This window comes from Platalea leucorodia, assembly GCF_965183815.1.
Source record: "Platalea leucorodia genome assembly, chromosome: 2".
Taxonomy (NCBI): Eukaryota; Metazoa; Chordata; class Aves; order Pelecaniformes; family Threskiornithidae; genus Platalea; species Platalea leucorodia.
Window position 1 is genome coordinate 30,578,831 of NC_138824.1, and position 26,320 is coordinate 30,605,150.

General features: G+C 41.7%; 1 protein-coding gene across 1 annotated transcript in view; it reads left to right on the top strand.

Moving 5' to 3' along the window:
• Window positions 1-18,767: 18,767 nt before the first annotated feature.
• The window catches only part of CAB39L (calcium binding protein 39 like), a gene marked incomplete at its 3' end in the record, with an annotated part of 46,821 nt that continues 39,268 nt past the window's right edge, over window positions 18,768-26,320 (top strand). The window contains exon 1 of the mRNA XM_082337235.1: window positions 18,768-18,815. The remainder of the gene's footprint in view (window positions 18,816-26,320) is intronic.

Below are 26,320 nucleotides of genomic sequence, written 5' to 3' on the forward strand. Positions count from 1 at the left end.
ATGATTGGACGCCGAGACTTCCGGGTGTTGGCGTCGCGCCAGCCTCTCCTCGCTAACTGCGCATGCGCAAGGCGGGGCCGGGCGGCAGGAGCGAATGGCGGTGCGAGGGGGTGAGCAGGGGGCGGGGCGAGCAGGGGGCGGGGCGGGGCCGTAACCCTTCGGCGGCGCAGCGGGCGAGGCGCTGTGGAAGCGCCGCCATCTTGGCGGGGCCCCGCCCGGCTGGGGAGGGCGAGGGGGAAAGGGCGGGGTCCGGCAGCTGATGCTCCTGGGTGAGCGTTAGGCTGCGGGGATGACCCCGGCCGCGGTTTTGGGCCTGGGGGTCCCGCCCGGCCTGAGGTGGTGGGGGGTGTGGTGCCTCTCTCAGCGTGTGGTGTGGGCCCGGTGTGGGGTGAGGCGGCCTGTGGGGCTTCCCACAGCTGGTGTGGAGTCCGGGCAGTTGCTAGGCCCCTGTGTGGGAAGTCGTCTTGGCCAAAGGGTTCCTGGCAGCTGGCAGAGCTCAGTGGGGCTGCAGGCACACGGGTGGGGAGCAGAGGAGAGTAAAGGCAAGTGACTGAGGGGTCTGTGGGCCTTTTAATTCCAGTCCACCAAATTAAAATATTTGGTAAGCGGATGAGTTACTTAACTCCACTGCTGGCCCCTGCCATTTGCTTTTGCTCATTGTAGCTGTACCCTACGAAGTGCTAAACTGCTGCCTTTTTGATTCAAAGTGTGAAAATAAAAAAAGGTTACATTGCCCTGAAAATTTTCAGCATCGTTATTTTTACAAGTGTTTATGTTGTGGCTGTTTAAAGGGATTTTTCAGAGAGGCAAAAATTAACCCACTCTTAAAAGGTCGGAAGCGTGGTTTGTCATGACTTTTTTGTCACTTCTTTTTTTACCTTCACTTTAAACTGTAGAGATAAACATAATGTGCTCAAATAACTGTCAAAGCATTTCCAATCTTGTGGATATTATTAAAAGTATTTTAGTTGAGGGGGGATAGAAATTTAATTTGTCTGTAGGGGAATGCTATATTTACATGACTTGGAGCTCTGGTCAGATCCAGGATCCTCCAGAAGATTTTGATGTCCAGCCTCTGCTTTGTACATCTATAAAACCTTTTAAATGTTTACATAGGCACGCCTCCATCTGTGCCTGTGTTTGAAGTTCACTGATTAGCCCGTGAGTACTGCTTAACTACAGAGAGAAAGGAGACAACTGACGATAACATTGTTGGGCACAGGGTGGCTCAGCATTATGTAAAACCAGTAGTTCATGTTTTAAAAAGAGAGATTTTCCCCCTGTGAAAGTTAAATTAAGTGCAAGCTTTTTGTGCATTATAAGATGGTGATTGCAGACTAAGTAATTACATTTTACTGAATTATATATAGGCATGAGCAAGTGAATACTGAGTGTTACGAAACACTTGTGGTGTTACAAATTGTATATGAGGAATATGCCACATACAGAGATGGAGCCCAGCATCGCAATGATTGCGTTAATTAGAAGTTATTTTAAAAGATTTCCTCATGAAGTTTTCCTCCTTGAAATAAGTGTCTCCTAAATGGCCTCCTGTGTTTGCCTGCATGCTTTGAAACTACGCGATAAGCATTAATCAGCAATAAGGCGATGGTGTAGTAATCTCATAAACAATGAGTGTCGTTAAATAATCATATTTACGGCTGGATAACAGGATTGTATATGTCTGCTTGCCTGATATGGTTAGGAAATGATTGGGGTTTTGTGATGATAAAGTTGCCGTATGCCAGCAGCTTCTGCAGCCTGGACGTGGACTGACTAAGTGTACCTCGAGGTGAGGACAGCCCGTTCCACGTTTGCAAGCACCTTGGTTGGGGTGACAATGAAAGGGCTGACTGTCCCGGTGAATGGTGCCGTTCACTGAGCTGCTGAATTACGCTTTTGTGTTACATAGCTCTGGTCGTATTTAGAGACTTCAGATGAACGATTGCATAGGCAGGCAGACCGCAATTGGCTCCTTTGAGTGGGAGGAGATGAAGCTGGTCCAGAAGGAACTATCTCATCCAGTTCTCTTCTCCAGGGTTGTTTTTATCGTCTTGAATGCGATGGGGATTTGGGTGTTTCCTCATATGGCCAGATAGGCTTGGGAGAGGTACAGAGACATCGGCCAGACTCCAGAAAATAGCAAAGCAGTCAAAGCTGCAGACTTTCGGGAAGCCGTGGGCATTCAGAAAATGTTTTCTAATTCTCATTTAGCTTTTTGTCCTTTTCTGATGGGATTGGCTCTTTGTTTTATTGACTCTTTTCTTCTTAAAGTATCTTCATATCAGTGGAGTGCTTTTACCAGCTCCTCCTCTGTCACATCCTCCCTATTACCTTTCTTGGTGATTTAACTTGCTGCCTTATAGATAAGTGTCCCCACCTCATTCTTTCAAAATGCAACTTTAACATAATATTCTCTTTTATTACATTGATTAGTTTAAGTATGGTTTATATGTAGTCTCTTGGTTTTCCACACATCTAATCTACCTTGAGTAAGGTAACAGATCAGAGAACAGGCAATTTTATACAGGTCATAGATCTTCTTTACAAAGGTGTTCAGTGGGGCATCCTTTGGTTTATCTTAGAACTTTTGCTGTAACACATCATTATTTATGAAGACAAAGACTAATATTCCCTGTAGGTGTGTTGCATACTAATCGGACTTATCATAGACTATTTACAGGCCGTCAGTACGTTTTATTATTACGTTTTGTAATTCTGTTGCTATTGTAGATATGTTAGGTTTTAATTAGGTTATTTGGATATTAATTTGTACAGCTATTAAATCAAGGAAAGGGGAGATTTGGGATCTCTGAGAAGCCTGTAAAATGATTTTTTTCTACCTGTGATGTAAGCATGGTTGCATTCCTGGCAACTAAAAGTCAAACAGATTGTCTATTTGAGAAGTGGAGCTTCTAAAATCATAGACTGTTATGGTCCTAAGGGAATCTTAAAACACAGGCAGAGACCAGCTATGAAAAGGAAAGGAAAAATTTGTGTCACTGTTTAAACAATAGGCTTCTTTCATGTGGAGGACCTAGATGTCTGTTAATTACCAACTGGCTTGAGGGGTTTGGAGTCTGGCCCAATATGCTGAAATTCTTAACCATCCACTAGCTGGCATATTCTTCAAGGTCTGCATTTGGAGACTGGTAATGTAATGGATTGCATCTTTATAGACTGTTTATGTAGTAGAAATGTTTTCACTTTTAGCTGTATTTCTGTCTTGCAGTCTCAGTATTCATTGCCGACGTAGATGCCAGACAGTTGCATGAACACAGAAAGAAAAGACCGGTTTAAATGTTAGATAGTGCTGGACTAGGTCCAGCATGCGTTGTCCTTGCTGTGCCACAGCCCCACCACGATACATTGATCAAGACCTAAAAGTGTGTCCTCTAATTTTGGGTGACTCGGATGAATTAACAGGATCTGAAAGCCTGTGATTACAGTTGCACTTGAAAGGGCCTGAGATCTCTGGAAACCAGGCGGTAGATGTGTGTGATGAAAGGAACCCAAAATAAATGGATGCCTAAAACCCTTTTAATCTTCATTTCTCCCCGTGAACGTAACTATATATTTATCTGAAATAAATTTTCACTGGTATTTTCTGAAGTAAAGCTAGTTGTTGTAAAGTATTCTGACCCTTTTGATGGGCTCTGTTTGTGGCTTTGCGTGCAGATTAAAGTATGCGCAGAAAGTATTTTCATTAAATGAAGATGTAGCAGACAAAAATTTCGAAGCGACCTTCAAGATTTAGTGAACTTGCAGTGTTCCCACTCTTAAGAGATGTTCTGTGGCGTGCTCCGCAACTTCTTTTTGATTTGCCTTTTATTTTTTGAATCAAAGCGTAGAGGAAGCTGTCGTGATGCCAGCTGATGTAAGGCTGATCGGGTAGCGCTCTTCTTGGGAGCAGCTGTACAAAGGCAACGGAGTGAGGGCCTGGCACAGAGTTGGACCTGACCTAATGAAAGCCATCAAAGGGATGCATATGGCAAAAAGTTGAAGTCATCATTGTGTGTAGATAGAAGAACCGCTTTCAAATAAAACTGAAACCTGTAAGGTTTGAAGTATACTAAAAGGGATTTGACTACATCCATAGAAAACAGGGAAAATACATGTCATGGTATAGAGGCTCAGCAATGGGGCTCTTAAAAAGAATATTCTGGACTAAATAGCCCTTAGTCACAGCCTCCTGTGGGAAAACTAATTTAGCTGAAGAAAACCCTGTTTTTTTAGTGGATCGTTTTTCCTCATCCACTTCACTGTGCTGCGTCAGCAGTTGGTTTGGCCTGACCTTGTAGAGGTGTGGAAACCTGGAATGCCCCATCCCTGGAAACATTCAAGGTCAGGTTGGACGGGGATCTGAGCAACCCGATCCAGTTGAAGATGTCCCTGCTCACTGCAGGGGGGTTGGACAAGATGACCTTTAAAGGTCCCTTCCAATCCAAACCATTCTATGATTCTATGAAACTGGCAGTACGGTGTGGAGAATAGGAGGAGCCAGGATGGGAAGCAGTATTGTCCTATTAATCTTTATTGCATTTGGTTTTGTTAATAAGCATTATGAAGGGTCAGGGAAGCCACAATCCTCTGAACTTTTTAAATTGGCACTGGCAAAGAAAGACTTCTCTTCTCCCCGTGCTTCTCAGCCCTCCCGTGTTCATTTGTGTCATTGCTCAGGGAACTGGTTGGGGTTTTAAAAAAAGAAGTTTCTTATTTGGCTCAGCTAATTTTATCTGAATAACTTTCCCCATCTAATTTCCTGTGCAGCCACTTGGTATTTCTACTTCTCTCAGGGAATTGGGGGTGGCCTAGGGGCAAAATGAGCATCTGGAGATAGATGGATTGCTTTCTAATTTTATTGTTGGTGTCATTTATCCCAGTTTGAAGTGTTTGTACAACTGCTTCTTTAGTATGAGCAAACTGCTGGTATGGGTTTACTTAATACAGATACGCTTAGTGTATCTGGGTTATTGTGGACCATCTTCATGGCACAGCAGAGCTGTCCTAAGCCTGGACCTCTCTGTGTTCTCAGTTGTGCTAGACCAAAAATCCCTCCTGCTTTTTACAGGCAGTGGAGATGAATGGGTTTCTTTTGGGGGCAACTGAATTTAACTTTGTTATTATTTTTTTCTGTAAAATTCTTGAATGACTGGAGCCAAAGAAGCTATATTGAAAATGCGTGAGACATCCTTTCAGCAGCACTGAATAAGCAAAGTAAAGGGCCCAAACCTTTGCAACCCTTTTTCGTAAGAAATGTCCCTTAAGTGACTCTAATGTGTGAATTTGGCACTTCTTTCACAGAAGTGGGTACATACGCAAGTTAGATTGCATGCAGATTGAGTGCTGCTAGACAAATAGATTTCATGTGTATCTGCCAAAAAAAAAATGTCCACCAAATACTGCTGGTTAGCTTAGTTTAGTGTGCAGATATGGTTTCTGTCAAGTCTGTGATGAAGCATTTCAGTGAGTTGTAGTTTGGTAGCATAAGTTTTAAGTGAAGGATCATTTTTAAGATGAATTGCTTTTGTTAACGAACTCATAGCAAAGTGTTAGAAGCCTCGCAATAGCAGATCAAGACGTGTGGTTGCAGCCTGGGTATAGGAATGAGGAAGAACGGACAAGGGTTTTTTTTCTTTTTTTTTTTTAAACTGTTTTTGCCACCACATATTGTAGAAATATTTTAAAATTGCATCCCTTCTCCTCCAAAAAAAGTGTTCATGGGTGGATGGATTTTTTTCTTTCCTTTTGTTCTTTTAGTATTGTAGCCTGGATTGTCCATTTTAGAAATGACTGATAAAGGCAGTTCCAAAAATTTTACACAAGTTGCATTTAGTAAGTCCCTCCACAGTTCCTCTCGCTTCTCCAAAAGCTGCATTTTTAAGGGAAGTAAGAGGAGTTTGGTTTTTCCCAGCTGTTAAATTTTCAGGGTGTCTGCCACGCTGATCTGTCTCCCTCTTCGGTTATGCCATTCCTAGAACTGGTGCAAGGGAGGTGATGGCAGGCAGGGCACGACCTCCCTTTTTAGCAGCAAAGTAATCTTAGAGCAACTTAATCAATTGTGAAACAATATCTTTAAATTATTTTACCGCATGAGTTTAAAAAAACCTTCTGATATCTCAGCAATGTTTGTGCCTTGTGTTTCCTGTTGCAAGAGACAATAATTAAAATGGAAGAAAGCGCTGCTGCGTAACTGGACTTTGAAATGTGGGGATCGTTGAGTGATGACTATTTTTGTTAAAGACGTCATGTCAATCTAGCGCAAAGGCACTTGTACAAATTTATGCGTACAAATTTATCGCAGCAAAGAGTGCAGTTCACTTGCTCTTAAGTGTTGGAAGGAAATTGTGTGGGGCTTTTTAAGTAAGGGCACTGGAGATTACTGGATACGGAGAGATTAAAATAATGTGGAAGGAGAGTTGACTTCCAGCATCTGTAGTGATCCTAGCAACACATAACATTCAGCTCTTTGTTATGCCTTTTTTTCACATGTCAGGAGGGAGGCATGGCTGTATCAACTTTCCCTCCTCAGGTGTAACTTTTAATTATATACTCTCTCTTTCTGCAGTTCATTGGCAGTCAAGCAGCTGTCTTTCATGTCTGCAAATAAGCAAAATACTACCTGTTCATGGTGGTTGCTCACTACCTGTTGGTTTTGGATACAGGAGAAGCTGTCTGCAATATACAGTTTATTTGTTGTTATAAATAAGGCACCAAATTGAAATTTATAGGGTGAGGGCAGGGGTACAGGGTGGTTGTAGTCGTCTGTTAAGGTAAATATCATGTATAGCATGTAATCAGTCTCTGGGAAAAGTGTAGGTTTGCTTTTTTTTGTTCATTTTTCGTTGGGGGTTTTGTTGTTGTTTTTTTTTGACAAATTGCTTAACGTATCTTAGCAAATAAGCTAAGTAAGGCTGAACCTTCTGAACGCAAGCTTACTACATAGAAATTGTGTTGACCTTTGGTTCTGCTCCTCCTCATCTGCAGGCCATTAATAGGTCTTGTCTTTTACATTACAATCCGTGTTTAGGTCTGTAACTGCCTGCAACATCTGCACTCCTCTGTTGCAAGCATCGCGCACAGCCTTGGGCAAAATACGAAAGTAAAAGACAAAGTGCTTTTGGTCAAAGGCAGTTTGAATGAAGGCAGGTTTAAATGAACTCTGAGGTCAGATTGTCTTGGTAGTCTTTAGGATATGTGCTGTTTGGAAAACAAACCTTTCAAAAAAAACAACATTAATGTGAGGAGATACATGGCTCTACATTTCATCTGTGTTCCACCCTCTTTTGTCAGGGAAAGGAGGATGTTGCCAGAGGATTTCCCGAGATATCTTCATGGTATTTGGGTTTCTTGGGCAGCAGTTAAACGCTAAGAAAACACGCACAGAGATGCTGCCCGTTGTTTTTCCTCTCTCTCACTGAACTCTCTCTACCCTGTAAACCGAGAATCTCCTTATCGCAGTTCATAAGGTCATGGGAGAAGATGGCTTGAAAAGCATGTGATGTTCCTGTCTTTGAGGATGGAAAATATGGGGGACGAAGCAAATCTTCAGTTCTGCATGATGTGATGTGCTGTTACATCACTAATGTATTTCTAACATCATTTACAAGAGTCTCTCTCAAAGTTGGGGGGGGGGGGGGGGGGGGGGAAGTGTGGCTATCTACAATGTGCAGAGCCAAATACTAAAAGATAGTTTAAGCAAAGGAAGAGTCCCATCTTCATTTAGAAGTGGTTTAAGGGCAGCAGCCAATATACAGGAATAAGTATAAGTCATTTTTTAAAAAGACTATTAAAGAAAACTCTTCAGATTTTCTTTAGGATCTGGGGCTAATGAGGGGTTCTAAAAATACCAGGAACAAAAAGAACAGTGGCATATGTCTGATGGCTGCACTAAAGCTGTCAACAACAATGCTGAAAAGACAGAACTGTTATGTACATCTGTAGTGAGAACAAAGCTGAATATTACGAATAATCATATAACGGTAAACAAATCTATCACATTACAGCAATAAATAAAGAGTGAAAGAACACTTCCGAAAATTTGTGTTACAAATTTATGGAGACTGAGGAATATTTTTTTAAATGGCTAATGTAAAACTGTCCAAAATCTTAAGGATTGACATGTAGCAAGTGCTATTCAATATGATTAATAGAAAACAGGTATTATAAAATGTCTAGTATATCAGTTAGATTAATGGTTTGATCTCATCTGTCTAAGAAACTAACTCCTGAAAATGTTACACTCGATGAAGAATCATAGAATTAAGGTAAAATTTTCTCATGTTCAGTTGTTGGATGTTTGTTTGTAAAAAAAAAAAAAAAAAACAACAAAAAAACCCCAAAACAACCAAAAACCAAGAACCCCAAATGAACACATAGTTGGAAGAAAATGCAAAATCCTTCCTGACAGTTTTATCTAGGCCATGTAGAGTAGAAAAATGACAAATGATGGCATGGCCTTATGTATTGGATTGAATTAAAGAGCACATTAACTGACTCGTTTGAAAGCTGGACTCAAACCTTTGGGAAGCGGATCACCATGAAAGAAGGCTGGATGCACCTTAAGGATGAGGATCGCTATCCTAAAGAACAGCACTGCAAGGGATCCAGGGTCACAGGCAAGTCAGTGGACAAGACACTCCCTGTGGATAAGTGGCAGCCAAGAGCTGATAGTAGTTGAATACACTGAACGCAGAATGGGAGATTTCCTTCCCAATATTATTGACCTCCCTTCTGGAATATAATCAAGTTTGATGGATTCACATCAAGACATATTTTCAAATTGAAGTCAGTACTGGTTGCAGGTGTTGGAAAAACGTATCTATACACTTACTGTAGATAGTGATGAAGAAGTAAATTCTGAGTTTGTTGAAATTATTTGATCATGTAGCTATCCATGAACAAAATGGAGAGCCTTCAAAGAGCATACATTTGCAAATACAGGAGTCACAGCAGCAAGAAGCAGTAAGTAAAAAAGAATATGAACTTGCATAAAATGAAAAAATCTTGTAAACGATAACTAGTTAACTATTGCACTAGCTTATTGATGGACTTCATAGATTCTCCAACACTTGAAATTAATGTCAAGATCCAAGATCTTTTAAAAAACTGCTCTTATTCAAGAAGCTGTTGAGCTATGTCAGACAATAATTCATGCTTGTGAGAACCAGAGTAGATATTTGCAATTTTTAAATTCCTTCGTTGGTTGTAACAACATTCATTTCTTGTTTTGAGAAGAGAAAAAAATTCTGTTTCAAACTTTTTTTCCAAATAAGATCTTATTTCGTAAGCCTGTAGGAAGCAGTGGACCTCTCTGCAATTTAAGTTCTGTGTAAATTGTCACAGTTCCTCATTATGTGTTAATTTTAAACTTCCTGACCGTGTCATCTATATTCTTTTTAAATAGAAAAATGTAAAAATAGGTAGTGTGGTTGCTGGGTTAAATGACAAGGTATTAAATAGCTTAGGTTTATGTCTTTAGTTACTTGGCTAACACGCGACTGTTTGTTTGGATACAGGTCTTTGTGTGCTGAAATCTTTCAGTGGAAGTTCTTATGCTTGTGAAAGTAATTTCATCCTGTGATGACAGCTAGTAGAGACTGGCTTGCTGTGGTCATGGAAAGTTAAACTGGTATGATTCTTCCTAGGTGACCTTCTCACAGGCTTCTGCCTGCTCTCAGAAAACAAGCCATTTATTTTCCCTGGTACTTGAGTGGAAACTCCAAAGTCGGCAATAATGCCAGACATAATTTTACATCCTTATGAGCACTGCTGTTTTGAAAGAAATGTTTTCGTGAGTTTTCTCTCTCAATTCTGCTATCAGGCCTACAGCTCGGACTCCTTGGGTTTGGGAATCTCTGCTCGATTTAGTAGATATGAAATTTTGTCTCCTTGTGATGTTAGGCTTGGACGTGACATTGAGGTATGTCATGAGAGAGAGAATTAAGGTCTTGAATGCATATTTGATACTAGAAAATGTGTTCTGCTGGTGTTCAGACTCAGATAGCTTCTGACTATGATACAAACATTTTTTTTGCAAAGATACTGGATAACTTCTCATGTCTGGGCTGATACAGCTTGAGACTGCTTTTTCATTTGTGAGGGGGTGCACCTTACTTTCTGTGCTAATCATGACTTTTTTTCTTTTTTTGTATTGGACAGGAGCAGTCTTTTACCCTTCAGAAGTGTAGATTTTGATGGCAAATAAAGTTGTTTTGTGAATGCACACTGCAAATACACACGCAGAGAAGAAAAATTATCAGTTGCTGCTGTAGGAAGAGAGCAGATATGTAAATGACCATTAGCATGAGAAAACTGTCACTTCTTAAGCTATTTCCAGAGGGTGTGACAATGCTTGTAAGTATAGATCTGTGTGCTGTGTAATAAAGGAGCTGTCAGATTTCATTGAGAGATGTGTAAAGGAGTGATGTTTACCAAGAAGATTTCTGTCAGTATATTTGACCTGATGTAACCTATATATCTCGAGCTTGTCACTTATGTCATGTAGGGAGTTATTTTCTTCCAGGTATCCAGAGCCTGTCAGGAATCTTCACTGTTGAGGCTCCCCAGGAGCAGAGTTGAATCAAAGCACACCCAGGTGCCTCAGCTGCGCTCCCTCCAAAACAGAGATCGTCCTGAAGACGAGCACACTGCTGGGCGTTGGTCCTTGTTCAGGACAGGCTTCCTGCGCTAAAAAATGCCAGCCTGCAGCCGTGCCTGCTGCCATTTGAGGAATTCAAGGAATGACCCTGGTTTATTAATTAAAACAAAAGGAACTCAGCCCTTAATTGGACACTTTGTGGTTGTGCGTGTCTGATATAATAATTAATTGGTAGTGTCAGTCATTGGGCAACATAGATGGCGAGAACAGCAGATGGCTTTTTAGTAAGGTGGAAAAGTGCATGGTTAGGTTTTCCCCAGTGGGGAGTAACAGTATTTGACTTCATAGAATACCAGACAAGTTAATTGACTCAGTATAGTCAACTTTTGGCCAGGATGGACTACATACCTCCTTAGAGAAGCACTGGAGTCTCCATCTTGGGACCAGAAGGAATATGACTAAAATCTGTGATAGGGGATTCGTGACAACGGGGACCATTCATCACGTAACAGGAAGGGTGATCCTATTATAGTCATGTTGTGATCCTTACCATGGGACAGACAGCACAAGCATCCAGTGTTGCATGATGGACCATGTATCTGCCATATAAAGGCAAAGATGTTTGCAATCTGACAAGTGATGAATATACTTAATTGTTTGTCAGGGAGAAGAACTTTGGCCTACTTGTGAAGAAAACATCTCCACTTGCAACTTGAGCTCGATGAATTCTCAACATTCCCTATCCTGATCTAATATTTTAAACTAACATTGTTGCAGGACAAAAACTGGTAAAGAGCAAAAATGTGAGAAGATCTGGGTTCTCTTTCTCCAGGGGAACAGTGTTGACTGCCGGCGATTTTCTTGGGTGACTTTGGGCAAGTCGGTTTAGAGCAACACTTGCTTAAAAATAACAGCCGTTTTTCATGAATTCTAATAATGCTTAGGTTTCATTATTTGGCACTGGAAAAGCCTGTAATTCTTCATCTAAAAGCAGCAGTTTAGACTCTTTTAGCCTAATACTATTCTATTTTTTGTTCAACCCTTCTGCTTTAGCAGGATTCTTAACTTGTGTGAGAAGAGACTCAGAAGTTTGTTCTGTCTATGGGTATGGTTCCTGGGGACGTACATCACACAAACTGCAAGACTGTTATCCCGATCTGCAAGAAAAGGACACAGCAAGCTGCGTACTGCCTAGTAGGTTTGTTTGGGTTCCATCACTATAGTGTCAAGCACCTTATGTTCTTGAATGCATTTGTTTTTCCCATGGGGAGACTAAGTGGCTTTCCCAAGATCCTGTAGAAATGTGTGACAGAAATAGGAGCTGACTCTTGGTTTCCTTGGTCTGAACTCATTTCTTCATCTGTACAGCAACCTACCTCCGTATGGGACTTTCTGGTAGCAGTTGTTCTCTTGTCTGCAGCAATCACTTGAGAAGTACAATGGTTCTGTGGGTAAATCCTGGCCTTTGCTGCCCTGAAAAAGTAACTAACTGGGATGCAGTAAATCGTTGACGGTGTTGATTTCTTGTTTGAACTCTCATCTAGAGACAGTAGCAGTCTCCGAGCTCTCTTGACTGCTCAGTCTTGAGAATCAGAAGCCATCCGAAGCAATCTATCTGTTGTATCTAAGTACTGCAGATATGATTTCAAAGTCTCCTAAGAAAAGGAATAATTTCTCTTTTAGCATCTTTCAAGTGAACAAGTGTGGAGCCATTTGTAGCTGTTTAGCATGGTGATTTTGGATGACGCTTCAGCAAACCTCTAAGGTGCTAGTTGCCAGAAGCTGGAAGAGTAGAGTGGTCCTTCTTCTGATATATAGTTCTTTTATACTTTGCATTTGGCGTCAGCTACGCTTGGAGATGGGATTTGATGGAGCTTTGTCTGATTCGGAATGACGGTTCCTACCTACTGACATTCTTTAATGATACATTTTAGAGTGCACATCTTTGGGTGTTTGCTTGGTGCCACCTCAATTGCCTCATACTAAAGTGGGTGTTGTGGTGTGTGCCTCACAAGAGTGTTTAACTTGCATTTCAAATTAAGCTTAATTTTGTTTGTTTGCAAGTCATCTTGAGAACATCTGATGAAAAATGCCTTAGACTTCTATACGAGTGGTTAGTAGAGAAAAAGTCATAGTCCATTGGTTTTTTATTTTCCCAAACTGCCTTCTCCTTTCTCAAAACCAGAGCTACACGTTATGTATAAAGAATTATTGTCATCAAAAGCCAGTTGTTCTGCCTAGTATTTTTATTGCACATCACCATTAGTGAGATGAATATGCACTAACACAGCTTTCAGCTTCAAGCACTATTAGGAAGTTTAGAGTTCTGGTTAGGGATGCTCTGTTGTCTTTCACCACCAGGGAAGTTGTAGGGAACATCATAGATGGTTTTTTTTGCACGCGTGAGCATGTTGGAAGGGGATGTCTTAACTTGCAGTACCCCATGCTGTCTTACTAACTCATGCCTAACATTAGGAAAACTGCTTGCCGAACTTATGTGGAAACCAGCAACTAAATTCAATATTTGCAAGAAGACTAAACAGTGTTAATATTGTTTGGATATTTCAGAAATGGGAGATGGCAGATAAATGCCCTTATACACATGAAAGAATTTTGCAATCTAATGAAGAAAAGTGCTATTAGTGATGCAAAGACTATCTTCCAGCATACTAGACAGTGAGGGCTTATTTGGCTGTGTATAACTTTTGTTTGTTGCTACCGTAAATAACTTTTTTTTTTTTTTTTTTACTGTGCTGCGATACAAACTTTAAGATTCAGCCTCTCATGATACACGTGTGATGAGAGGTTAAATTTTAGATCTTTAGCAAAGCTTTTTTGGTTGTTCCTTCTGAAATGAGCTTTCCTTTCCACATTTTTCATGCTGTGAATGGACCTTAAAAAAACATGGCCCCTGAAGTGGTTAACTATACAGAGCTGGGGTAGAAGCAGTTTGGAGAGGTGAAGGCTTTAATTATATTAAAAACACCTGCTCAGCTCTTCAAGGAGTTACTGATTTGGAGGACTACTTTCTGTTTGCATACCTCCGCAGGTAAAAAGCATGATGTTGTCATGAGTTCACTGTTCCTCCACTCATAAAAGTGGGAGTGCAGGTATGGTTCTTAATTGTGCTTTATGTTGGGACACAGTAGATAAAGGTTGTGATTAACATTTTATATGTGACCCTTTAGAGCAGGCATTAAATTTTAATCTGTTTTATTTTTCAGCGGTTGGGCTGTAGTAACCTCGTGTTTACATGTAATTCCCATTTGGGGTGGGAACGTGCAGGGAAAGGGGTTCATTTTAGCTGACTTTCTCTAAGGATGGAGCTGATGGATGCCTTTGAAATGAATAAAATTTTAAATATGCTGGCCCATACGTAAAGTATTTAATACATAAAGGTTTCTGGTAGAAAGGCTGCTGTCAGCATGTGATTGCTGGAGTGACATACATGTGAATAATATGTTCAGTAAAAACTCCTGAACAGTTCGTAAGAGTTAATGCAGGTCTTAAGAAAAAAAATCATCTTAGCAATTGTTTATATTTGCATTAAATAAAACAGGAAGAAAAAGGCAGTATGTGCTTAAAAGCACTAGAGGGAGCCAGGAGGAAGAAGAGGGGAAAACCATTGAAGACATGTTTGCATTTTTAGGAGTAGCTTATACAAAGCATCCATTTAAATCCTCCCGCTAACTTCAGCTAAAATGCAGCTACAGGTTGGCCGCTGCCTCTGGCTGCTCTCTGTTCCCTCACACTTCACTAAAGAATTTTCAATTTCCTAGTCCTGAGAGAGGCCAGGAGCTTTTTAAATGGCTGTAGGGAAAACCGCCTGCCCCTCTGTAGACCGTACTCCTTTTTTTTTGCCTTGTTTCATATGTGGATGAGCAGCCAAAGGTTAATTTGCCTTTCAGTGCTGGTGGCTTTTTAAGGAGGATCCATGTATAGGCTCAGTTCTGAGTTTGTCTCCCTCTGAGATTATATGGAGAGAAAGTAAGAGGGGATGTTTGTATTGGGGATCAGTTAGATTAAGAAGAGTTTTAATGGCATTGATTTGGGGTGGCCACATTGCTCTTGCAGGGAACCTAGGAAAATGAGTATCTGTGAGCTTGTAGAATAACACACAAGCATGACATTACTGTAAAGTCTCTCCTCTTATTTTATAAGGATTTAGAAGTGGTGTTGGGCACACTTTTTATATTGCTTTGTCATAAAGCTAAATGCCTTGAGTTAAAGTGTAACAGCTTTATGATGTAGATAATATAAGTAATTGGGTTTTAGTTCCCCTCCACCCTGATAAACTGCCGTAATGTTAGTATCTTGAGATCTGTAAAAGTAGGGTGAAATCCTGTCTGTGTGTGTGGATTCTTTAGTTTTCAGGTTTTGGAGGGAGGGGGAATCTTTTTAGTATTCTGAAGTTTCTCCTCTTGATATCCACTACTACACAACTAAACCTGTCGCTGTGGAGAACTGAATTTTGATGGCCTGGGGCCTTGGCATTGAGCAATTTTGGGGGGAGGAAGGAAGGATGTATTATTATTATTATTATTATTATTATTATTATTATTATTATTATTATTATTATTAATCTGAGGCTGCTTAGGGCTTTGCAATGCTAGAATTCATCTCGGAGGAGGCAGACAGACTGGAAGTGGGTGATGAAATGAGCAGAATTAATATATATATGTACAGTGTGTTTATCATCTGCTGCTGTAATTTATTGCTACCACGCTCATTGTTAAAGTTCCCTAATTTCTCTTTTCCACTTTAGAAAATAAAAGGAAAGGGCAGGAATAATGCACTGGGGTTTTCTTCCTTTGGTCTTTATTAGATTGAATGATTTTAAGTTACAAAAGCAAGGACAAACATTTCTCAAAAGTACTCCAACCATGCTTTAGCCTGAGGTCTCTGCTCACTTTAAAGGAAAAAATATAATGGAATTTAAATATGTGGAGGCTGGAGTCCTTTAGCAGTGCACAGAGATTTTTTTTCAGTGTACTTTGAGACTATAAAGAATTGTTGGCTATTTATAATTACATCATTCCAGATTTGAGATGGCTACAAATTAAGAATTGAAGAAAACATTTCTTTTGAAATATTTAATAACCTCTCATCAACAAAAAAACAAACAGGTAAAAGTACTAAGTAATTATGGCATAATTCCTGTTGGATGGATGGTTCAGGGCCTTTTCCTGTCATCTGAGAATTAATTGCACTGAAGATGAAACACAGTATTGGAATAGCAGAGAGATTTTTTTCTCCCTGCCCCTTTAGCTACTCTGCTTTGCACTGTTTCTCCCGCTGCAATGCAGGGATGGCGGCAGGCATGCTTCTTGCTCTCCTGGTGTGTAGAGGGCTCCTATTAAAGCCCAGAAGTGTTTCCTCAGGTAGAAGATGGGCAGAGTCGAACTGTAAATTGAGTGCATATTCCATTTATTCATCAGAACCAGGAAAACAGGCATATTTAGTCCGAAACAGAGGATAGCAATTTTCTAGATAAATTTCATATGCTTCCAAAGGGCTCCTTACCCAGAATGGTCTGTGAATACTTGGGAACTCAGTGATACACAGATTATCCAGTGGGGCCCCGTAGTGTGCAGCTAAAACAGCTTTTTTGTGATTATTCAGTCTTTTTTGTGATTATTCAACTGCAGGGCAGCACCCACCAACGTTGAACTCCATGGGGCAACAGAGGGGTGTCTTTTTACCTGTTGAAGCTGCAGTGGATGCTCTATGGAAAGAATATAATTTCCCTCGGGAGAGTTAGAGGGGGAAAAAAAGTATTCTCTTAAAAACACACAGTGGAAATCAATGACATAGCGTACTTAGAATTTTGTGTTGCCTTAGGAAAAGCCGGTACCTTCAGTAGTAGCCCAAGGGCAGAGTTTTTATCGTTTGACTTTCGCTGTGATGTTTACCCAATGGCTGCAGTATCCGATAAAAAAGAAAGGGCCAACGCCAGAGTGGGTGTAAGGTGCCGCAGTGCCCCTTCCCTCTCCCCGCAGAGCTGGGGCAGAGCAAGGCGCCCATGAAATGATGCCCGGCACCAGTTCTTCCCCCCAGGTCCTTCATGTTGTGAGACGTCAGCCTGCGCTGGTTGTCCACGTGCCCGCTAAGCTTCGTGGAGAAAGATGCCACTTCGGAAGGCGGTTCGTCCGGCTCCAAGCTTGGCATCCACAGTGTCCCTCACTGAGCTTTCTCTGGAGGTGGCCTGGAGAGGAAACCTGGCTGGCGGTATCGAACGTGAAGCTTTTAATTCTGTGCTGGAGGAATATTTCGCTATGGGTTTGGAGCAGAAATTGCTACTTGGTGTCACTTGTTGCAGTACTTTTGGGTGCAGCGGGAGCAGCACTGGTGCCTGTTCCCAGTACTGTTCAGGGCAGCCCAAAAACATGGGGCTGAGGTATCTCGATGATCTGTTAGGTAAAGCGTAAGCACAAATGGTGGCACGCTTTACAGATAAGTCGAGAGCACAAATCTGTTGATATGAGGTCGGCTTGGCACCTCCTGTGCAAACGCAGGAGCAAATGCAGCGAGGTTAAGGGAGCAGGGACAACTTCTGCCTCTCCGGGCCCGGGAGGGATGAGCAAGTTGCTGATTCTTGGCTCTTCAAAGTGAGGATTTGGGATACTCCCGTTTGCCTCCGTTAGGAGCTGGGATCGCTAGCAAAGGATGTTAGCCCTTTAAAAGGTGGCTGTTTCATCTGTATTCCTCAGAAATGAGGTTTCTCATATTTTTTTGGTTGCCTGTAATGTATGGCTGTGAACAGCTACTGCAGGTGAGCCCTAAATCAAGATCTGATGCAACTGTAGTGCTGGTATGCGGCGGGGGCTGAGATTAGCTCCCAAGCAAATGTAGCATACAGAATTATTTTTAATAATGTAGGACTTTGGCTGAGCTTTGCCCTGAGGAAGAGGGGACGGGAGGTGAAATCTCCCCCTGAGCTGGTGAGTCCAGCAGAAATACATGCTGGGCTCTCATCCCTGCTGGGGCTCAGCCGAGATTTAAATCCCATCCTGCTGTGCCCGCGGTGGCTGGTAAAGCATCCTCCTTTCCCTGCTCTCAACGCCTGTTAGACAGCTGGAGGGGGGGAAGGCACTTGCCATTCCCTTTGGGAATGTGTGGCGCTTGCTGAGCAATAGCTGCTGAGAGAGAAAAGTGAAGCATTAACAATTCCTTTAATTGCATTTTGCTGTATTTGTGTGCTTGATAATAGCTGGTAGTACTTGTTTCAGAATACTTTAATTGTATGGTTTTTTTCCCCATCACATTAGCCTTTGAAAAAATACTTTAGGCTAATGTTTTTCTTCAGTGGGATTTAAATTTTGCTTAGAGTATATCGCAGTTTTTTTTTTTTTTTTTCTGCCCCTCCAGTATTATTGTGGAAAAGTATTTGGATCTTTATGTTACATATAGTCAGGCAGGAAGCAGCTTAACTTTGGCTTCTCTGGGCAGGACTCCGCTGAAAGATGTGGTGCGTGAGGATGTTGATTTTGTTATTATCTTGTAACAACAACCCGCTGTTGGGCTCCCTTATTTGCATTCTCAGCAGGACGGCAAGGTGAATAATTTAATTCCAGCAGCCTCTGCCACGTGATGGTGCGAGGACCCGTCAGCGATGCCTCCCCTACACTGACAGACTTCGGAGGGGAATGGAAACTTACAGAAGTGATGCAAAATCATTGCATCTCCTCCCTTAACCCTGGAGAAATCTCTCGGCGGAGCGATCGCTTCTTCCTCTGCTTTTCCACGCGTTCCTCTGACGTGGAGACTGGGAGGTGTGTGAGCCTGCGAGCAAGACGAGTGAGGGAGTGGGAAGCAGGGAGGGCAGTGGGGAAAAATGCACACCCAGCCACGGAGCTAGTCGGAGCAGGAACTGCGAGGAGCCGGAGCGAGGCCGGGAGTCCGGCCGCAGGCAGCGGGGAGTGGAAATTTACAGCTGCTTGTGAGCGCCTGTGCATGTTCAAGTGATCCTTTCTGCTAACGCTCTTCCAGAGGCTGACGGTCGCTCGGCAGAAGACGAGCAGGAGGCCGACTCGCGGGATCCCTTGTCTCTGCCACGTGTCGATAATCGGCGGGGGTGGAAAAAGCTGAATTAAATGGAAGATAACTGAAGGTGGCTGCTAGCGGCGTGGGCTGCGGGGAGGTGGCAGAGCTGTCTTCAGCACCTGGCCATGGGGCTGCGCAGGGCTGCCTAGGAGCCCCCACCTTTCCACACGCAGTAAGTGTCAGCCGAGACGATGTCCTCCGAGTGACAGAAAGTTAAGTGATTTAATAAAACTTTTCTTTTTCCAGTTAGCACCAGCCTTTTCGTAATAAGCTGCTTGCCTGCTTGTTCTCGATAGTTACGCTGTTAGCTTTTTATAGCTTTGTAAACGGTGTTACCAGGAGTGGCTTTTCAAAGCAGGCAACCCTAAACAATACTCCTCCTGTTACATAAGGCGCTGGCTCCGCGACCAAGCGCTCCATGTCCGTGGAATATCTCTGGAAATGGCTTTATTTACAGTGCGGTTTCCAAAAATAAAATATCTGCAATATATCATTTCTCTTGCTCCTCTCCGCTGACTGCCTGCAGCTGCAGACTGGCTCTTGAGATGCAGAGGAATGAGAGCATGGCCACTTGCATAAGACATCGGGAAACGGTTAGAGATGAAGGGAAGATGAGCACGCGTGTGAATTGTCACAAGAAATGGCATATGTAAATTAACCATCTCGTTATTTACAGTCAAGAGGTCTCACCAACCTGAAATGCTAATTCTGTGGAATGGGCTATTTGTGTAGTCGTTATCAGGCAGAACTTTCATTGAGCTAAAGGGAAGTTTTTTTTCTGAGCAAAGACTCTTGGACTAATATTAGTAGTAAAGTGAAATTACTGCTATAGCATATTATTTTAATGTGTTATGAAGCTATTGGAAGTAACACAGCAGGCTTGCTAATGACATGGTCAAGTGAATACTGTGTAGCGAGGTAACTTCCAGTAATATTGAGCAAAAAGCAAAAATAGTATTCATGTTCCTCGCTAATGGGCTTAGAGGAAGTCCTGTTCTCGCCTGGCTGCTGCCTATATTATTTAAATTATATTACCAGTTTGCATTATTTCTACAGTTATTATTACTACTAGAAATGGAAATTTAACTTGGTTTCCCTTTTACTTAAGTAAATGAAAAGCTGTTAAGGGCTGTTCTGTTAGAATTGTGTGTGCTTCAGAGACATTAGTTGAGACCTCTTTCTGCATAACTCAGCTTGTGCAAGTTTCACTATGGACTACAGTTAGGAATGGAATTGAATTCTTAATTTTTTAGGTTTGAAAGACCTCCATGGTGACAAATGGAAATAGGGATCCCAAATATTCTTGAGTCATCAATCCTGTAAATTTGGTGGCTGTAAAAACGCTGGTTTCTTCTCTTTCTGGTTTTACTCAACATAAAGTAATAACCTACTACTTCTAGCTAGTTTATTAGCATGAGTGGGAGAGCCTGTGTAATCCTGTGATACAGAGATGATTGATGAGGGTGTGAGTATGGTGCCACAAGATGCTGCTTCTGCATGGCTTTAGAACCTGAATGTTACCTGGCATTGCAGCGTGCCAATGCTGGTTTGTAATAAATATTTTATGATAATAATAGATGTGGTAGCACAGGACTTGCTGCAATAAAAGGACACTAGGCAGCAAAGTCAAACACTCAGAAGGATCCTAACTTGAAGTCTGGCATTTATCTGTGCCAATGTAGTCTGGTCTCTGTACCCTACTCAGGATACTTTCATTGAGTTTGTATCATCACACATTTACACCCCCTTACCCATCATCACTGCCTCATTCTGGGTTTGGTGAACACCTGAGCTGTCGCATCTGCTCCAGCAGCCCTGTCTCTACCCTCCTTTCATCCCCTTCTTCCCTTCTTGGGCTGGTACAGCTCTTTGTAAGACTGTGGGGAGAACTGGACTGGGAACCAGTGTGACCTTTTTTTCCCCACAGGCTATTTTTTGTTAACCTGGGTGGGTTCCCAGACCTGGCCCACCTCGTGGTCCTGCAAACAGCTGTACCACCCCAGCGGAGGCTGTAGGGGTGTGAATAGATGTGGAGCAGCGTGGCACTGTCACGGAACAAAGCGTTTATCAAACTGTGGCCTCAGTGACCAGATGGCTAGCTATTCAGTGTTTCATTTTATCCCCCATGTTTGCTGAAAGACTATATAGGCTTTTTGGGTTTTATTGAATGGGCATTCAAGCACTCAATTAAAAATAGAATTATTAATTTCTTTGAGTGCTTCCATAGAGCTACACCTCAGCACTTAAGTGGAGCATCACCATGAATGCCTTCAGTTCCATAACAGTATTGAACGACTATGTGATATTATTATTCTCATTCTGTAGAGGTGATCAGATTAAGGGCAGAGCTGCCTACTTATTTTCCATGTCTGATCTTCAAGATGCTTGCCATCTGCTAAAAAAAGATGTCTGTGGTGATGGTAGGCGTTACTGCAATGTTTTGTGTGTTCAGGTGAAGTTTCAGCCAATATCCACCTTCATTCCAGGTAATGCAACAAGTAGCCAACAGCAAGGCTTATGATGAGTAAATTCTTGAGTTTTTGGAATAATTTTGTTGCCAAGCAGAGATGGCATTCATTCACACTAACCATAAAACCGTCCTCTCTTCTGTTAATCTTTTGTCTCATTTGCAATGTACCTTCCAAAATTTGCAACTCGTTGAGGATTTGCAGAGAAGTTACTTGTTTTGTAGCCCTGATTCCTTCTGCGTATCGAATGAAATGTGGCTCTTGTGAGGGGACTGCATGGGGGAGGGTGGATTGGACTTCTCCAGGTGATCATCACACATGGGGACTTCCATCCCCTGGTTTGAGTACATGACTCTCTTAATTGCAACAACTTTCCCAAATGTGGCAGGGGGGAGAAATGACGAGGGAATAAAGCGTCTCTTCTGTTATGTAGAGACTGAATTAGGCAAAATTATGAAGAAAGTGTGCTAATGCAGGCCTCAAATATATGGGTCTTAGGCACACTGGGGTGAATGGAAAAGGAAGGTCTTTTTCCCATTCAAGAAGCTCTCACCCAGTATGAATTATTGAAATGTTTTGAGTCTGATCAGTAAGTCTAAGACAAGACAGATGCCTGCTACTTAAAGGGAAGGAAATTTTTGCGCTCATTCATTTTGGAAGACCGAATGGCTTGTCCGGAGGAACGTCTGCAAAGAGTGCGTGGATGGGCTCACGTGCTCTCTCCCATTCTTGCCTTCGTGGGCAGGAGGAAGCATTTGTTACTGAGCTGCTTAACTGAGTCACTTCATAGTGGGATGGGCCGGTGAGTAGAGTGATGTTGTCGTCTGCATTTTGCCTTCATTGTACTTATAAGCTCAGCTGTGCTATAATCTTTCTCAAAAGTATATGATTAAGAGCAAAGAAATTGGGGAGGGTGCCTATAAACAGAGCTAGATCTCTAACTGTACTTCATAGTTGTATTAAAGAGCTTGAGTTGCTCTGATTTTTTTTTACTGCATTCCCTTTATGAGCAGATAAACTGGCAGAGGAGATATTTTGAAGACTGATAAAGCATAAACTTTGGTGTCAAATGATCTACGTTTCATTCCTGACATAGCCACTGATTTTTTTTTTTATGTGGCCTTGGGTAAGTCTTCTAATCTTCTGTGCTTCAGCTTCTCCCTTTGCAGAGGGGGCAGAGTAACAGCAGCTATATAGGTTTTTTTTGAAGTGTGTTTTCCATCTTGGTTAAATGTTTGCAGAGTTGGAGGCCTCTGAGGGAAGGCATGCCCTGAGTATGAAGGGATGTTATGTTAGCTTTGACAGGCTACTGAATACCCTAATACTCGTGGCTTGTAAACCTCGTCCACCTCTGGATTCAACTCACTGCTTTAGTCTGTGTGATATATTTTTTTTCTTTTTTTCTGACTTGAACAGAAACAGCCAAACATTTAGAAAACGGTGCTTTAAAATTGCCTTTTGGTGTTTCTGTCACTTACCTAAAATAAAATCAGTGCCATTTTTTTCTCCCAAACAAACATGGAATTATATTCCCTGGAAGTATTTCTGTAAAAGTAGGGCTTGTAAAATGCACTGGAGACTCTAGCTCTGGTGGCTGAAACGTCCTGTTCATACTGATGGCAACAGCAGGCTTTGGAAGCCGTCGTTGCTGCTATAGCGCTGCCGGGGCGTTCCCTGTGCGACCAGGAGAGACAAGCTCTGAGGCCGGGAGTCGGTCCAGTGAGATACAGCTGTTTCTTTCCTTGGTCTCATAAGCTCTTCACAAGAGTACCAGTGAAATAACATCATCACAACTAAATGTTTCAGAAGTTGGCTGGTCCCCCGTTACGAATTCAGGAGTGTCCACAATGCATTTCTGATGTTATAAAAACATATGTTGAATAACCATTAGATGGAAAAAGTTTTCCTAGAAAGCAGGAAAGAAAGGGGCTCATTGAGCCCTGTCCCTTGCTGCCAGACAGCAGTGTCAAAAATTTATGAACAGATGCTCTGTAGTGTGCCTGGTAGAGCAGGTCATTTCAAAATCTCAAAGCTCCAATGGTTGGAAACCTTTACTTTTTCAGCTTAAGTTTATCCATCGGCAGTTTTATAGCCATTTGCTTCTGCATAAATAAAGTGCTGTTGTTACTTGAGCTGAAATAATTTCTTCATCTTCCCTGTATTTTTATTCTAAGCTTACCAAGGCAAGCCTCCTAGACATGCTGGTCTTCCCATTTTTCTGGTCAGCCTAGGGTCCTTCTCTGCACCCGCTCTAACCTCTGTTGATTTTACTTGGCTGCGCGTGTTCAGGATTGTGTACAATGTTCCATATGAAGTTCCATCAAGACTTTGTACAAAGACATGAATACCTTTGTATTTCTACTGGCAATTACTTTCTCAGTTCATCACAGATTTGTGTCTGTCTTTCTCCTGTCCATAGAATATGGGTGTAGTCACCAGCTGTCTGTCTTTGTAATTTCTCATGGTAAGTCCTCAGCTTGAAGCAGATATTCCTAGAAAGGTCTGGGTTGGAAGGAACCTTTAAAAGGTCATGTAGTCCAACCCCCCTGCAATGAGTAGGGACATCTTCAACTGGATCAGGTTGCTCAGAGCCCTGTCCAACCTGACCTTGAATGTTTCCAGGGATGGGGAACCTACCACCTCTCTGTCTCTTCTGCCATTCAGCATTATCTGATACTTTCTACTCCTAATTTTTATCCCATTTTCATTATCTCAGTCCTTGAGGCAAGCACGTTTCTTAGGTAATGGTATTCCAGTCCTCTTCTGTGTTGATAATATCTTCCGATTTTGAGTCACCACAAGTTTTGGGTAGGCTCTTAATTCTTATGCCTCTCTAAATACGATCCCGTCCCCAAATTGCTCTTACCTTCTCAGACAATCTGTCTTCCTTTACATGATAATTTTCCTTCAACTAGTTTATTTTCTACTATATTCAATTTAGTGTATTTCCATGTTAGATGCATGGGTTCTACTGTGTTTTCTCTGTCTAAAAATATATTCATAAGGGATTGTAGTATGAGCTACCTTTGGTAAGCCTGTGTTGCTTCTTTTCAGTTGTCATTCATCTTTGTATTTCAGTTATTTTTAGACTGGTTTCTTGAGAAAATGAAGCTTATGTGGTCACACTGTCCATCTCTCGTCCAACTTCTCTTCCCATGGTAACTTTTTAAATTACTGGCCAATTTCAAGCAACCTTGACAGAGGGCTAGATGCCTGGAAAATACGGAGTTCCAAAAAATGGATTGAAAATAAGTGATGAAAGGAATAGGGAATTTAAACCAAATTAGTGCCTCTACCAAAGAGAAGACCTTCCAAGTAAAGCTGAGAGAGCAGAGAGCTGATAGAAGGAGGAGGACAAGGCAGAAATGCCCAGCTGTGTTAAGAGCTTTAGCAAGAGCTTTTGCTTTCTTTGGTGCTGGAGAATCCAGTCACGAGGAGCAAAGCTGGAGGGGAGGAGTCCTTGTTTCGCCATGTGCCTTATGGAATAGCCAGCCATAAGACTAAGGAGTACAACTCCCAAATCTCAGCAAAGTGACTTTACCCCCATTTGCTTCTACCTGTAATTGTGAATAGCACGTGGTCCCTAGGAGATTCCTGCGTGGAGAAGCAAAAGGGACCATAACCTGCAGATGCCACTATGTATTTTCTGAAGTGATGGATCATCTTTTGCCAGATGCTGATGGGTTAAAAACTGTGTCCTGAAAAGGGGTAAATCCAAAAACGTTCTTTGATGCATATCTGGGGCTCTTCCCCTTTTTCTCTCGGTCTCCCTCCACTTGCTTATGGCAGATGCTTTGCTTTGTATGTAAGACTGATAAATGAAGTGAAGCAGAGACTTGGCTCTGTTCAGTGGAGGGATGAACTAAACAGTCTCTTGAGTCCCTTCCTGCCCTATTATCAGTGATTTTGCTGTTGTGATTAGGACACTGGTAGGGTATGATTGAAGAGAAACGGTACTTTATCACTGAGCAGTGCTGTGGTGACTTGGTGGTAAGACTGGAACTATATACAGTGGAAAAGTGCTAGCCTGGCTGTTGGAGTTTTATGGCAAAATTAATGATTATTTAAATACAGACACCATACTCTTGACAGCTATGTAAGCTATTTTTTGGGAGGAAAATGTGTTTATAATTTATAGTCAACATTTCAGTTAGAAATGTGGACTTCATTTTTTTTTTTAAATCTCAGAACCTCTAGCTCATGAGTACTTCAATTTAAAAATCAAATTATCTCCCCCTTTGCTTTTCCTTGTGCGAAGACTTCTAAAAGGGGAAGATGAAGGGATGGCTTCAGTAATCTGAGTAAACCTACCCCACCGTGGATGAAAATACTTCTTTTCTGAAATGCAACGTGCCTGTTAAGCTCCTGCTCTCAGACTCTCTCTCTGTCTTGCATCCTCACATGCTCATGGCATGTCTTCACGGATAATAAAAACATGCAGAATCAGGTCCTTCTTGAAGTGAGTTGTGAATTATTAATCTTCTAATTGCAGCACATGCAGGATTACGGGGTGCTTGGTGCTTGCTAGGAACCTTTAAACAAATTTATTATATATTACTGGCATCCCAGTCTTTTCCAGTGCTTGTATGTAGCTGAATATGCTCAAATGAGTTAGTCGTTAGTATACCCAGTCTTCAGTCTTGCACATTGTCAGGTTGAGGTGTGACCTGCTCGGTTGCTAGTTGGATGGTGCTGCCAAAGCTTGCAGTTGTGAGCTCCATGGGAGCAAGGCTCCGCAGTTGAGAGCTCAGCCAAGGAGTGAAGGTTATGTAGCCAAAACTGCAGAAATAAAAATGAGTTTAAGCTGAACCATGAAGAGCTTGAAAATGGAAATCTGAAAGTGGTTAGCTTTCAGACGCTGAACATGAAAATATTGCTGTAAAACTGACCTAGCAACAAATGAGAAGCTATATACAAATTCACCTACTCTGGACACTATAAAGGAACTTTTCGTTTAAATAAGACATCTGAAAATATTTCCTGTATGTCATAGAATCTGTTCTTGTAAAGATAATCTGCAAAAATATTTTGAAATGTTTTTAATAAGATGTTAGGACAGAGTCTGTATAGATTTTTTTTTTTAATTTTTTTAAAGTACTTCTCTGTGGTTTGAATTTTGTACTTGGCTATTTTATATGGCTGCTATTTATAGTTGTAATAGAATGTATTCATTCCATAGGATATTTGGGGATTAGTAACACATGGATGT